This window comes from Hemiscyllium ocellatum, chromosome 5 (assembly GCF_020745735.1).
Source record: "Hemiscyllium ocellatum isolate sHemOce1 chromosome 5, sHemOce1.pat.X.cur, whole genome shotgun sequence".
NCBI lineage: Eukaryota > Metazoa > Chordata > Chondrichthyes > Orectolobiformes > Hemiscylliidae > Hemiscyllium > Hemiscyllium ocellatum.
This window is the reverse complement of record NC_083405.1, coordinates 27245324-27260550: the sequence shown is the minus strand read 5'-3', so window position 1 is coordinate 27260550 and position 15227 is coordinate 27245324.

Genomic DNA, 15227 nt, shown 5'->3' with positions numbered 1-15227 from the left:
GGAGACCAGAACTGATACTCAAGAAATTTATCATTGATTACTGGTCAAGAATTGAAAGCTAATGATGGTGCTAGAAAGGTATCATCAATTATCGTCAAAACCCATTGGTTCACTCCTGCATTTATGGTGAAAAAATGCCTGTAATCCTTATCTGGTCTGGCCTACATGTGACTCAGACCCATAGCAATGTGATTGACTCTTAACTACCCTCTGTAATGTCCTCATAGGCTACTCAGTGGTATCAAACTAGTACAAAATGAAGCCAAAAAGAAATAAAGCTGGCATCAATTTAGGCACTAGTAGCAAATAATGACACTCAACGCCATACTCACCCCTCACCATACTGATTCTACAAAATCCTCCTCACTAACACTTGGGGACTTGTGCCCAATGTGACAGAGCTTATGACAAAATGTTAGGTAAGAACCTAAGTTGTGAAGTGGACACAATGATGCCACAAAGCAATATAGATGGGTAAAGAGACTGGGCAAAGAGTAGGCAAATATGGGTAAATATGAAATGGTTCATTTTAGCAAACTGAAATTTTAAAAAGTGTTATCTAAATGGTGAGGTATTATAGAGCTCTGAGATACAGAATGATCTGAGCATCCAGGTGCATGAATTACAAAAGGTTTGTATACAGACATAACAAGTAATTAGGAAAGCTAATGGAATCCTATCATTTATTGTGAGGAAAATTGAATGCAAAAATAGGAAGGTTATCAGCAACACAGCGGCTCAGTGGTTAGCACTGCTGCCTAACGGCGCCAGGGACCTGAGCTCGATTCCAGCCTCGGGCGACTGTCTGTGCGGAGTTTGCACATTCCTCCTGTGTCTGGGTGGATTTCCTCCGGGTGCTCCAGTTTCCTCCCACAGTCCAAAGATGTGCAGGTTAGGTGGATTGACCATGCTAAATTGCCCAGAGATGTGCCGGCTAGGTGGTTTAGTCATGGGAAATGTGGGGTTACAGGGGTTTGGTAGAGGGGGTGGGTCTGGTTGGGATGCTCCACTGGAATGGAGTCATTGAGCCAAATGGCCTGCTTTCACCTTGTACAGATGCTGTGTTTCAATTATACAGGACATCGGTGAGACCAGATCTGAAGAAGTGTGTACAGTATTGGTCTCTCATAATATAAGGAGAATGTAAATGCATTGGAAGAGATTCAGAAAAGGTTTACAAGCCTAATTACTTGGAAAGACAGCTTGACTTATGAGGAAAGGTTGGATAAGCTAGGCTTGTATCCATTGGAGATTCCAAGTGTAAGAGGTTAGATTACTTACAGTGTGGAAACAGGCCCTTCGGCCCAACAAGTCCACACCGACCCGCAACCCACCCAAAAAAAAATCCTTAGAAGCTGAAGGAGGTTCATTTGAGGATAATCTAAATCATAATTTGAAGACCTGTAAGGAAATATTTCAGTTTGTACAGATCTTACAAAAATTTAAGGGAAAGAATGTGGAGGCATTCTTTATATAATTGAGAAAATAACGAAACAACGAAGCGAGTGCAGAAAACTGGGCAATGTCCGAGCAGAGTACGTAAACAGGTAGATCACAGAAAATTCAAGATTCAGCTTCCAAGAAGGTTTCTATTGATTTTGACACTGTGAAACATGATATTCTGGATGCATCAGAGTTAGTTTCTAAGTCCACAGGCAGAGCTTTCAAAATTAAAGCAAAATTAAAGACAAACCTACAATGAATTTGAAAAGGTTAAACAAAGTTATTTTGTTTAGTGGTTATGAGTATTAGGAGTTTCAGCTATACATGGAGTTCTCAATGATTCTTTTGTAAGAATTTAAAAATTCACTACATTCTGCAATAAGAATTCATGTTGAAGAGCAAAGGGTTGCAACTTCTGCACTGGTGTAGACTGTCTCACTGGTACAGATCCCACTTTACCCAGTGTTGATGCCAGTGCCCCATGAACCAAAACCCACTTCTCCCACACAATCATCCCTTTACCCATATTTACCCGAAGCTAATTTGCCCATGGCTCAGGTAATAATCCAGAGATTATCTTTGAGGTTTTGCTTCTTAATTTGGTGCCTAGATCCTCATACTGACTATGCAGAATGTTTTTTCCTAGTTCTACCTATGTCATTGGTGCCATATAGGAGCTACAACAGCTGGATTTTCCACCTCCAACTGCAAGAACTTCTCCAGCCCAAAGCAGATACTATGAACCGGCAATTAATACAGCACTCGGGATTCATACTCTTTGCAGCAGAGAACTATGTCAATCCCTTCGACTATGCTGTCTCCATTACCACAGGCTTCTTTTGGCTCCACTGCACAGATTCCTGTATCATGGTACTCTGGTCATTTCACTTATCGATCCCACAGACCCCATTGTCATCCACACCTGCTGGACACAAATGCAGGAAATCAACATCCAATTAGAATCACCAAGCTTGAAACGTGAGCCTGAAGCAACTGAGATTCAAAATTCTGTTGCACTGATATTCAGTTCAGAGCAGAAATATTTGGCAGATTTGGATGAAATAAAATGGTCAGAAAGTTTAGATTCTTTTGCTGCAAACGCAACGGACGGGGTGCATCTCTGCGCTCCTCACTTGCTCTCATAATGCTCCATCACATTGTGTCTACTTCACTGCTCCCAAAGCTCTTTGCTTTAATGTGCTTTGCCCCTCAGACAAAATCTAAATGCTCACAGTAGTTTTGTCTTGGCATTTAGCACAGGCACAAAGCCAGGTAGCTTTTCATGCCTGCAAGCAGTCATCAGTCAAGGGGGTGAGCATGTTGCTATACAGCACTGTGCAATATTAATCTTATGTCTGCCCCACAGGGCAGCTGCACACAAAACAAACACATATCAACTGAGTGGCCAGGTCTCAAAGTTGAAAGGAAATAGTCTCTGTCAAATTCAGATAGACACCCAACAAAAATCACAAAGAACTGCAGATGCTGGAAATCAGAAACAGAAACATGTGACATCAATAAATCGATCAATCAAATTGCTGGAAAAAAACTCAGCAGGTCTGGTAGCATCCGTGGAGAGAAAGCAAAGTTAACATTTTGGGCCCAGTGACTCTTTTTCAGAATCGTTCTTTCCATTGTTGCTGCCAGACCTGCTGAGTTTCTCCAGCAATTTCTGTTTTTTGTGTCAGGCAGACACTCTTGCGGCATGGACTGGAGGTATTCTGCAAAGCAGTCACCCAGTCCGCATTTGATTTCTCCAATGTAGAGTAGCCACATTGGGTGCAGTGAATGCAATAGGCCAGATTGGAGGAGGTACGGGTGAAATTCTGTTTCACCCGGAAAACCTGCTTAGACTCTTGGATAGTGAGCAGGGAGGAGGTAACGGGCAGGTGTTGTACCTTCTGCAGTTCCATATGAAGGTGCCATGGGGAGGGGGAGGTGGTGTGGGTGGTCATCAAGGAGTGGACTAGGATGCCTCAGGGGGAATGGCTCCTGCAAAATGCAGACAGGGATAATGAAAAGAGTGTATCCCCAGAACATGTATCAATTCACGAGGATATTCCACGTTGATTGTGTTGTTTGAGAAGACTCTCTAACTTGCGTTGAATGCCACTGTTGGTACAAGTAGACACATTCAATATTTGGTTTCATATCAACAATATTTAATTTATTAAGAAAAACTATGAATTAAACTATTAATTATTTTAATATAATTTGTACACTATTTCAATTATCTCAAATCAGGCTACTCACAGCTGGAAGATTTAACATTCTTATTACAAATGCTTATTTCTGCAGGCAGGAACAATTTTCATAATATAAATACTACTTATTCTCATTATTCTCTTAATTACAACAAGGAGTTCTGTTATGATGGAAAAATGCAATGTTATCTTTTATTACACAGCAAATTTGCCCTGGTTGATGGAAGAACTTAAGTTTGTGCTTATGTTAATGCAGTTTAGCATAAAGTCAAAGCCAAACATTAAAGGCTGACCACATTGATAAAGCATACTGTTACAGTTCTAATTAGAAAGGATATATTCGTTTTCAGACGGAAACACTTCGGTTTGTGTTGAGGAACAGAACAGAAGCACCTCAATGCTGGGAGTTGTATTTGAAGAGTTCAGAACACTGCGAGTTAAGCTGAATTAATTAAATGAATGCAAAATACTGCGAATCTGAAACAAACACAGAGAATGCTGGAGAAACTCAGCAGGTCTGGCAGTATCTGTGGAGGGAGAAATAGAGTTAATGTTTCATGTCCAGTATGATGGGTTTTTTTGGAGCAGAAGATGAGTGAAGTTATGGATGAAGCTCAAAGATGGAACAAAAATAGACAAGTTTTACATAGAAGCATTAATTATCCTAAAGTACATACAATAAACAACAGTACAGAACTAAAACAAACCCTTCAACCCAACATGCCTAGACTGGTAAAACATAGTGCTCAGTTGGGCATGAGTTGTTGGCAGCTGAATACTGAGGTGCAGTAATTGGGATTAGTATGGAAAAGGCCATATGGTCCAACAAGTCCATTCTGACCCTCTAAAGAGTAACCTACCCTTCCCCATTACTTTACATGTCCCCTGACTAATTCAAGTAAAAAGTGAGGTCTGCAGATGCTGGAGATCAGAGCTGAAAATGTGTTGCTGGTTAAAGCGCAACAGGTCAGGCAGCATCCAAGGAACAGGAAATTCGACGTTTCGGGCAAAAGCCCTTCATCAGGTATTCCTGATGAAGGGCTTTTGCCCGAAACATCGAATTTCCTGTTCCTTGGGTGCTGCCTGACCTGCTGCGCCCTGACTAATTCACCTAATCTACACTCTGGGCAATTGGGCATAGCCAATTGTTCTGGCCTGCAGGAGGAAGCCAGAGCACCCAGCGAAAACCCATATAAACGCATGTCCACACAAACTGACACCAGAAGCTGGAATCAAACCCAGGTCCCTGGCACTATGAGGCAACAGTGCTAACCACTGAACCACCATGCTGCCACAGCTTTTCAGAGCAATGTGTTGTTCCTAATGTCACTTACTAAATGAATAGGAATACTATGTAGTCAGGGTTTTACCCCTCTTGGAATTACCTTGAACTCCACTTGGTCTATTTTGGTAGCTCAAAGAATCCAGAAAGCTGACATCAAAGATGTAAAAGCACCAGAGATTATATTCTCAGACTTTCTTGATATATTCCCAGATTCCACAATTTGGTTTTATTAATTTAGATCTTCTTTGGATTTAACACACCACTCTACAGTAGTTGGCACATTTCAATTAATAACTGCCTGATCATAGCATGGATCCTTACCTTTTCCATGATATATATCATTTAAACTTTATGTTTCTCTGTACATCTAAAGAAACCTGCTCTCATTTATCTCTCCACTCTGCAGGCTCTCTGCCTGTATTCCTGATGAAGGGCTTTTGCCCGTAACATCAATTTTCCTGCTCCTCGGATGCTGCCTGAACTGCTGTGCTCTTCTAGCACCTCTCTAATCCAGAAGCTGGTTTCCAGCATCTGCAGTCATTGTTTTTACCAAACTTGAAATAAACACCAAGTATATAATCATATGGATTTTATTAATAAAAGGAGATGCCTTGGAGTTGTTTACTGGAAAACTAAACAAAAGCTACGAGTAACAATAACAAGTGGGCATGTGTTAACCTCAGATCCTGTGACTGCTGCAGGAAGATGTGATGTGGAGCCTTAAACTACTCTCTTTGAGGTAAGTGTTACAAAACAATGTAAACAATTGTGAATCTGGGGCTATATCTTAGGTTCCATGGTAGCTCAGTAGTTAGTGCTACTGCATCCTAGTGTTGGGGACCTGGGTACAATTCCAGCTTTGGCCAACTGTGTTTGTGCATTTTCCATGTTTCCTTACATAGTGTTGCTGGAAAGGCGCAGCATCCAAGGAGCAGGAGAATCGACGTTTCAGGTATGAGCTCTTCTTCAGGAATTCGTGAAGAAGGGCTCATGCTCGAAATGTCAATTCTCCTGCTCCTTGGATGTTGCTTCACCTGCTGCGCTTTTCCAGCAACACATTTTCAGCTCTGATCTCCAGCATCTGCAGTCCTCACTTTCTCCTTACATAGTCCAAAGATGTGCATGGTAGGTGCATTGGCCATGCTAAATTTTCTGCAGTGTCCAGGGATGTGCTAGTGATGATAAACATAGGGTAAGGGTCTGGTGAGATCCTCTTTGGAGGGTAGGTGCAGACTGAAATAGCCTCTTTCTGCATTGATTCTATGATATTGCCACTCCATGAGTTTCCATCTATTATTTCATACATAAATCATGCAAGGTGCACTGATCTCCACACCCCATTTCTTGACAGACACTCTATTCACACAAAGCTCTGCAACAGGAGCGCTCATTTATAAAATCTACTCTTCTGACGACTAGCAAGTGATTAATCATTAATCTCTTCATATGAAATTGCTCCATTTTAATAGTTGTGCAAACCTATTTGTTTTCAGTGGATCAGCACTTCAATTAAAACATTAAGAAAATGTACACATGAAACATTCTTAATCTGTTCATGCACTAACACTGATAGAGCCTAATTTCAATGCGGAATAGACATCAAAAGGGAATTCAGGAATGGGGTGACCTAATGGTGTTATAGCTAGTCTATAAATACAGAGACCAAGGTAATGCTCTGTGGATATGGGTTCAAATCCTGCCACAGATCATGGAATTTGAATCTAATCCATATCTTGAATTAAGAGCGTAATGATGACTATGAAGCCATTGTTAATTATTGCTCAAAACCTGTCTAGCCCACTAATAGCATTTAGAGATGAAACTGCCAGCCTTACTTGGTCTGGTGTGTATGTGACTCCAGGCCCACAGAGCAGTGGTTGAGTCTTCACTGCCCCCTGGGCAATTAGTGTTAGGCAATAAATACTAGCCAAGCCAGAGATGCCCACATCTTGTGAATGAATAAATGAAATAAGTAAGCTAGTTTTCACATAGCCTCATGTCTACACCAATTCCTTCTTAATTGTCAATATCGCATCTGGGTGCTCGAGCAGAATTTTCCCAACCTTTTAAAATGTGGGCAACAATGAAACAGTTGGGAAAATACATCGAGATGGAAAAATTAGATTCTCAACACCAAGCGAAAGAATTCCGAATTTCTGTAAAAGGTTTCAACAGCTATATGAGGTTCATTCTAGTGAGTGGCAAAGGGCATTTCTGCATGTATAAACATCCCATTAATACCTGAGCCCATCTCATTTACATGTAAGTTGCGATTTTCCCAAGTACCAGCGAGAAACTAGGTGACAACTGAAAATCAGAGGAGCTATCTGGTAACTGGAGCTTGCCTGTGTACATCTATCTTGGCCAGTACTCACTAATACTTCAGGGCACACCCTATGGACAGCAACTGTCTGCAGCCTCCATCCATGGAGGTTGGCATTGACAAAGAACCCGCTTCACCACATCATCATGGCACATCTTGGACTAACTTACAATCCAGTTCACCACTGTAATACTGCATTTTGGAGCTCACTGACAGTTTACCTTGCAAGGCTGCTACAAGGCCACTTTGCACCCAGAGGCAAATACTTGTCTTCGGCCTTGAAACAGGATAGATCTCAGGGCTCTTAGACTGCTTTTTTAGTGCTCACTCACTTTGCACCTTCTTAGATGATCATAAAATTATTGCTTTGCCTTGCCTTTTTATGTATTGCTGCTTACAAGTTATGGTACTTCTGTTTAGCGTAGTCACACTAGTCCCCAATGAACAGTCAAGGACTTGAACATGTTGCTTTATGACACCATGTTACATCATTGTTACACCTTCAGAATATGCTAATGGCTTAGACATCAAAATACTACATGTGCTTCAACCTAATGTCTCAAAGTCTTAGTGCAATCAAGGCAGACTGTCATCAGTCATAGGGTGCTGCCAAATCCCCTCATATTTGGATAGCAGTCCAGAGACTTAGATGTGGTCAGCTGGCCACTCAGAACAATCAGGATCAGGGGATTCAGCTCATTACAGTTAGGAAGGAGGACATGCTCAATCCTGCAGGTTGGGTCAAACCGGGCTGGGGAGTAGCTATGAGTCAGTCTGGGAGAGACTTACAGATCAGTCAGGGGTCTGGTCACTCCTGTGGGGAACATGGTCAGTACTAAAGAGTCTATTCAATGCAAGTCAAGTGGGGTCATCGAGGGCCACTGCTGTATTTTGTTTTTACATTTTTCTTTTTCCTTTGGCTAAATAATTCAAGAATCATGCCTCCACCCGCCAATAAAGAGCAGAAACCAACAGCAGTAGTAATACACTGACTGTAGCCCAGCCAGCACAGAGTCAGTCCCCTAAACTGAGGTGATTCTACATCTCCTGGTTGTATTTTTTGTTCTTTTCTTCTACTTCTAGCAGCAGTGCTGAGGATGTAGGCAAGCCCCAGGCTGGAGCAACTGCTGTATTGGACAAGTTAATTGTGGAGGCAGCATCTGGGAATGCAGGAGGGATGATAACTGTGAACGGGGAATTCTCCACATCTAATAGGTGATAGTTCATGGAGAACACAGGGTACTGTGGAAAGTGGGTCATTTATTGTTACCATTTATAATGGAATAGAATAGAAATTTATTGCCACTTTACTTTTACATGAAATATACAAATGGCCCTACCATGGTGTCTACATCAATGATAAAAGTCATACATTATAATGAAAAAAATTAACACAAAGTTCATCACAGTTCCGTCAGCTGCTCCTGGGCATGGGGAAAACCAATTAAGGAATGATGGAATACCCTGAAGACACAGCCAGGAGGAGATCACCGTTCCGGGATGAGACTGTCATTCTGAGCTGTTGGAATACTGAGCAGAAGCCTCTGCAGAAGACTGCAATGTCATGCGGAGAGCACCACTAGTGGACGAGATGCCATGTTGAAACAAGACTGTCACAGTGAGAGACTGCCACTTCTCCGCCTTCAGGAGTTCAGGCCTAGCTGCAGACATGGAGCCTCAGTTTAGCCTTCAGGTTCAGGCCAGGGGAGTCAGCCCTGGACCTGTTCTTTGCTCGGTGGGAGAGCCCCTTAACTGGGGAGGAGCCATGTCTGGCTTGTCATGGCGTTGTTGCCGCTGCATCCTCTTTCACCTGCCACTATCCAGACTTAAAAGAAAAAGAAAGTGAGTAAAAGAAAGAGTAAGAACTAAAGAGGAAGGAGAGAGAAAGCTGAGGGGAGCGGATGAGCTCCGTGCTCAGCCGATCTACTCTGACGGGAATGGTATACAAAGATGCTCAGCATAACAAAGCTGTAAGCCTGGGGCTCTGGAGTAATGTGAGGACATGGAAAATTAAATAAAAGGAGCACAGGGTGTCCCAAACCTGATTGAGATAACAGGGTCTGCAAGGCAGAAGTGGACTTGAAGGTTTAGAGGGTTCCTTCACATTGACAGGCTGGACTTGCAGCTCACTCCCTGTCTGCAGACCTTGGCATCTGTCAGGTATTGCCTGTATACACGCTCACCACGTAACTCTGGTTCACGTACAGTACATGAGACTGCCATACCAAACTGTTGGAAAACTGCACTTTGGAGTTGCCCAGTGCCTGTCATTGAAATACTGCTGCCATGACACTAGGCACAGGGACAGATCCCCAACTTATTGATAGGACCAGATTGCATCTCATGGATCTTCAACTGCTCTCTTAAAGCAGTTTGTGATCACTTAGGTGTTCACAGTATCATTGTGTTACCTTTGTGTGCTGTGTCTCTTCAGACAGAACTAAAACACTCAGTACTTTTCTGTTGTGTTGTCTTTTAGCACAGATATAAAGCCAGGCAGCTTGTCATGATTGTCATCAGCCAAGCGGCTGGATACCCTGCCTTGAATCACTGGAGCACATGATTCTCTCAGGCCTGCACCGTGCACCAGCTGCAATGCAGCAAACATACCACTAGTCGGCAAACCAACTGACCGTGGCTCAACATCTGACAGCAGTGGTCCTCTGTCAAGACAATGGAGACAGCCTTCAGTCAAGTGGTCCTGGCACAGCATCCGATATCAGTCCAAGGGCTTGCAGAGAGTCAGGTGGCTGCTTGGGGTGGTCGCGGTCAGGTGGTCCATCCCTTTACAATTTAGGGAGTGGCCACAGTCAGCCCTATAAATCCAGGATAACCAGACCAGGGAGTAGCAAAGTGAATCAGAGAGCTCCACAAAGATCGGGAAAGGGCCTGGTCACCAATCAGTCCTAGCTGTCCATCCAAATTGGTGAAGGGTGGGGCTGCACTTAGTCACAGCGTCTGTCTACGAAATGTCAAAATGGAGGGTTATCTGGGCCACTGCTGTGGGAGGGAAGCTAGGAAATGCAAAAATGGGGATTAGAGCCAGCATGCTGGGATGCAGAGGAGATAATAATAATGAAGGAGAGGCAACTTAACATATGCCGAGGGTGGAAATGATAGAGTTTAGGAGAGAGAGAGATAATGTGGGTTGGGGATCTCATCAACAGCCAGCAGTATCCTGGCTTCAGGGGAGCAGGGGAATGGCATCAGTCTCTGCAAAGGTGACTCAATATGCCTGGGCCTCAGAGGGTAATGTGTGATGATACATTTCTTCTTCTTCTTCTGTAGCTGTTGGACATGAGACAATGTGAGATTGGCATTGTGAGGTGAGATGCATGATTAATGATGTGAGCAGTGTATAATTGCTCAAGGAAACACATTAGAGCTCACAGAGAGAAACTCTCCCTGAGACTCCCTGACATTGATGCTTAACTAAATTTAGGGAAAGTTCAGCCCCCCCCATCTCTGAGTTCACCTGAAATCCAATCAGATCATTTGGAGTCATTGTCAATTTTCCCCTTCTCTCTACTTACAAATTACAATAACTCACAACTCAGGTAACTACATTGCTGCTTTTAAATAGACATTTGGCATAAGGCTTATCACATGTATGTTTAATAATATTAAATTTGGGAGTTACGATGTTATGCCAATAAAGGCAAGGTAAATGCTTTCTACTTTATTTGTGAGTACTTAATTTTTCCTATTTATGAATGCCCTTGTTTACACCCTGACCCACGGTGTTATTGTTCATGTGTATAGCTGTTTGACTGGGACAACATGCTCCACCCTGTGTTGGGTTGTTTTAAAATATGTTGTCGCTCTTCTCTGCATATTTATATTCTTCATCTCAGAAAGAGAAAAACTGTTATTAAACTGTACTAAGGTTTAACACCACATCATCAATTCCAGTTAGAAAACTGCGTAATAAACTTGGTTATATCTATTTTTATGACCTGGGACAGTTCAAGTATGTATTATTAGTGCTAAGCTTCTGCATTTCTGCTCACTCTGCGCAGAATTTTGGCGGAGAGGTAACACCTATTCCGACGAGTCCTGATGAACCCATCCCAACAGTCACTGCACCAGAGATCAGATCAGTTTTCCTTCGCGTGAATCCAAGGAAAGCGATGGGACCAGATGGCGTACCAGGCCGTGCACTCAGAGCATACGCAGATCAACTGGCAGAGGTTTTCTACGACATCTTCAACCTCTCCCTGCAGCAGGTCACTGTCCCTGCCTGTTTCAAGAGAGCCAACATCATCCCTGTAACTGAGAAGGCTCATGCAGCATGTCTCAATGACCAACGTCCATTGGCCCTAACTTCAATGGTCATGAAGTGCTTTGAAAGGCTAGGCATGGCATTAATCACTCCAGCTTCCCCACTCTCTTGACCCACTCTAATTTGCCTATCGGACCAACAGATCCATATCAGACGCCCTATCACTTGCCCTTCACTCTTACCTAGAACATCTTGACACCAAGAACAACTATGTAAGAATCCTACTCATTGACTACAGTTCAGCTTTCAACATTATTATCCCATCGAGACTGATTACTAAACTTAGTGATCTCGGACTAAGCCCCACTCTCTGCAACTGGATCCTCAGTTTCCTGACCCACAGGCCGCAATCAGTGAAGATTGGGGACGCTATTTCATCATCACTTACACTCAACACTGGAGCCCCCCAGGAGTGCATTCGCAGCCCCCTACTGTACTCACTGTATTCCCATGACTGCGTTGCCAAATCCAGACTAATGCCATTTACAAGTTCACTGATGACCACCATAGTCAGTCGAATCTCTGATGGCGACGAAACAGACTACAGCAGGAGGTGGAAGACCTGGAAAAATGGCACTGAGAACAACCTAGCTCTTAATGCCGGAAAAAACCAAGGAACTCATTATTGACTTTCAGCGGGATGTTACCCATTAAGAGGTTACAGAGGTGAAACGAATAGAGAGTGTCAAGCTTCTGGGAGTGGTCAAGCTTTCTTAGACTCTTCATGTGGATACATCGGTTCAAAGGTCCAACAACGTCTCTTCTTCCTCAGGCAGCTGAGGAAATTTGGTATGACAGCAAATACCCTGGCCAACATTTATAGATGCACCTTCAAGAGCATTCTGTCTGGATGTATCACTATCTGGTATGGCAACTGTACCATTCAAGATCAGAGACGGTTACAGAGAGTGGTGAACTCGGCCCAGACAATCACAAAGGCCAACCTCCCATCTCTAGGATCCATCTACCAGGCCCACTGTCAAGGAAAGGCCGCCAGCAATCTCAAAGACCCATCCCACCCTGGCAATGCTTTTCTACTACCTCTACCATAGAGAAGAAGGTACAGAAGCCTGAACACACCCCCCAGCCAGTTTCGAAACAGTTTCTACCCTACTGTTATTAGAATACATAATGGACTCACAAACTCTTAACATTCGCCTTTACCTGTGTTTTTGTTTTTGCCGCTGTTTATCTATTATTTACTATCTATGCTATTTAACTCTGTGATCTGCCTGTATTGCTCACAAGTTAAAGCTTTTCACTGTGCCTCAGTATATGTGACAATAAATTCAATTCAATTCATTTTGGAAATCGCTAATAGAATTTTCTGATGACACTGGAACCATGGCCAAATGTGGTTTCCAGGAGCAAACACCTTTTATCTCCATTTCTTTTACCACTGGTATTTGTTATCCTTCTCTACTCATTGTCCAGTGCATGCTAATTTTTGCCTGAACGTGAGAACATACAAATCAGGGCAATAGACTATTTATCCCTCAAGTCTACTTCTCCTTCAATAAAATTAAGATTAGTCTTTTACCTTGGCTACATCTGATTCCCATGCCTCTTGATTCTTTTGGTATTGAAAGCATATTGATCATTGACTTGAATATACTGAACTTCGAAAGTGATCGGGGAAGAATAGTTCCAAAAATTCAAAATACTTTGACCAAAGAAATGTCTCAGAGAAGTCCTGAATGGTTTGGTGGCCAGCTGAAATTGTGATACGTAGTTCTGGACTCTCTGATGAAGGGGAACATTATCTCACCATCAAAAGCTTGAAGAATTTTCTATGTTTCAGTCAGACTAGTTCTCATCCATCTGCATTCGAGGGAATATTGACTCAGTGTACTCAAGCTCCAATCATAGGACAATTTACACGTTCCAAATATCAGTTTGTAAACTTTTGTCATACTCCCTCTTAGACAAATTTATCTTTCATTAGAATGAGACAAAAAATGTACACAGTTTTCAAATGTGCTTTGACTGTATGTAATTGCTGTAAGAATTCTTTACTCTAATCCCATTGCAATAAAGGCTAATGTGTCGTTTGCTGTCCTAATTGCTTTCTGTGCTTCAATGTTGACTTTCTGTGATTTGTGTACAGTACATCAAATGTATCTGAATACTAACATGTCCAAGTCTCCGATCTTTTAAAAATATTTTATTTTTTATATTTCTGTTTTCCTTAACAAAGTGGATAATTTCACATTTTTTCCATAATCCATCTGGCACATTCTTGTGCATTCACTCATCCAGTATAAATTCTTTTGTTGTTTCTACTTAGGCTGAAGTATATTAGCAAAGAAAATATCTGTATGCTTCAATTATAGAGCTTTATAAAACCATGATGGCCATTGGTTGGGTGAATAATCAAGGTCGTTTCCTCTGCGCAGAGGGCATAGTTTTAAGGTGAGAAGGGAAAGATTTAAAAGGGATCTAAGGGGTAACTTTTTAACATAGAGGGTGGTGCATGTGTGGAATGAACTGCCAGAGGAAGTGATGGAGGTGGGTACAATTACAATATTTAAAATACACCTGGACGGGTACATGAATAGGAAGAATTTAGAATGACATGGGCCAAATGCTGGCAAATGGAAATAGATTAATTTAAGGATATATATGGTCAGCGTGAATGAGTTGAACAGAAGGATCTGTTTTCACGCAGTACAGTTCTATGAGGCTGGGTCTGGGATCTGCACTTTAACTTCATGTCTAATAGCTGGAATGGGAATGGAATTGGACTGTTCAAGTTTCTGGCAGTGAGCAACTGAAGTGACTTTTGAATGTTATAAAAATCTAACTCAATGATTTTATATAAGGTACAGATGACAGCATAACTACTGTTTCAGGCTAACTTCCAAACGGAAGTTAAACTGTGACAAAGGCGTTATGCTTGTGCATTGTTAAAAAAAAACTTGTGTGAAAAATATTCATTTACATTGCAAATTTCGATCATTGCATGTAAAGTAAGAAATCTGAGTAGATACTTGCCAGAAAGAATTTTCCAGAAAGAACAACTTGATATACTCACCTCAGATTTATGTAACTTTTATTAGTATTGAATAGTGTGTGCAAAAACCTATATTATTTTCAGGCAGGTCAGATTCATGATGTGAATGTACAAATTAGGATTCAGTGAGATCATAGCTAATCTTAATACCCCACATTCCTACTTCCCTCAATAACCTTTCACCCCCTTACTCAACAAGAATCTGTCTGCTACCGCCCTTAAAAAAAAATTTGTTTTCATCACTTTGTGAGTGAGAAAGCTCCAGAGACTCAGTCATCCCTCAGAAAACACTTCTCTACATTTCTGTCTTAAATGAATTGTCTCTTATTTTTAAACAGTGAGCCCTAGTTCTAGCTTTTCCCGCCAATGGAAGCATTCTATTAAGGCCCCCACAGAATCTCACTCATTCAACCAAGTTACCTCTTACGCTTTTGACGTCCAGCAGATACAGGACTAGCCTATATCTTCCCTCATAAACCAACCCCCTCATTCTAGGTAAAAGTCTAGTAAATTATCTCTGAACTGCCTCCAGCATATTTATAAATATTTCTGTTTAGATGTTGTGATGCACCTACATCACAACAAGGCAGGTGGTTCAAGGCACACCTCTGGCCCAGTGATCGGACTACTACTATCTCCCACTGAACCACTGGAGCCCATCAATATCCTTCCTCAAA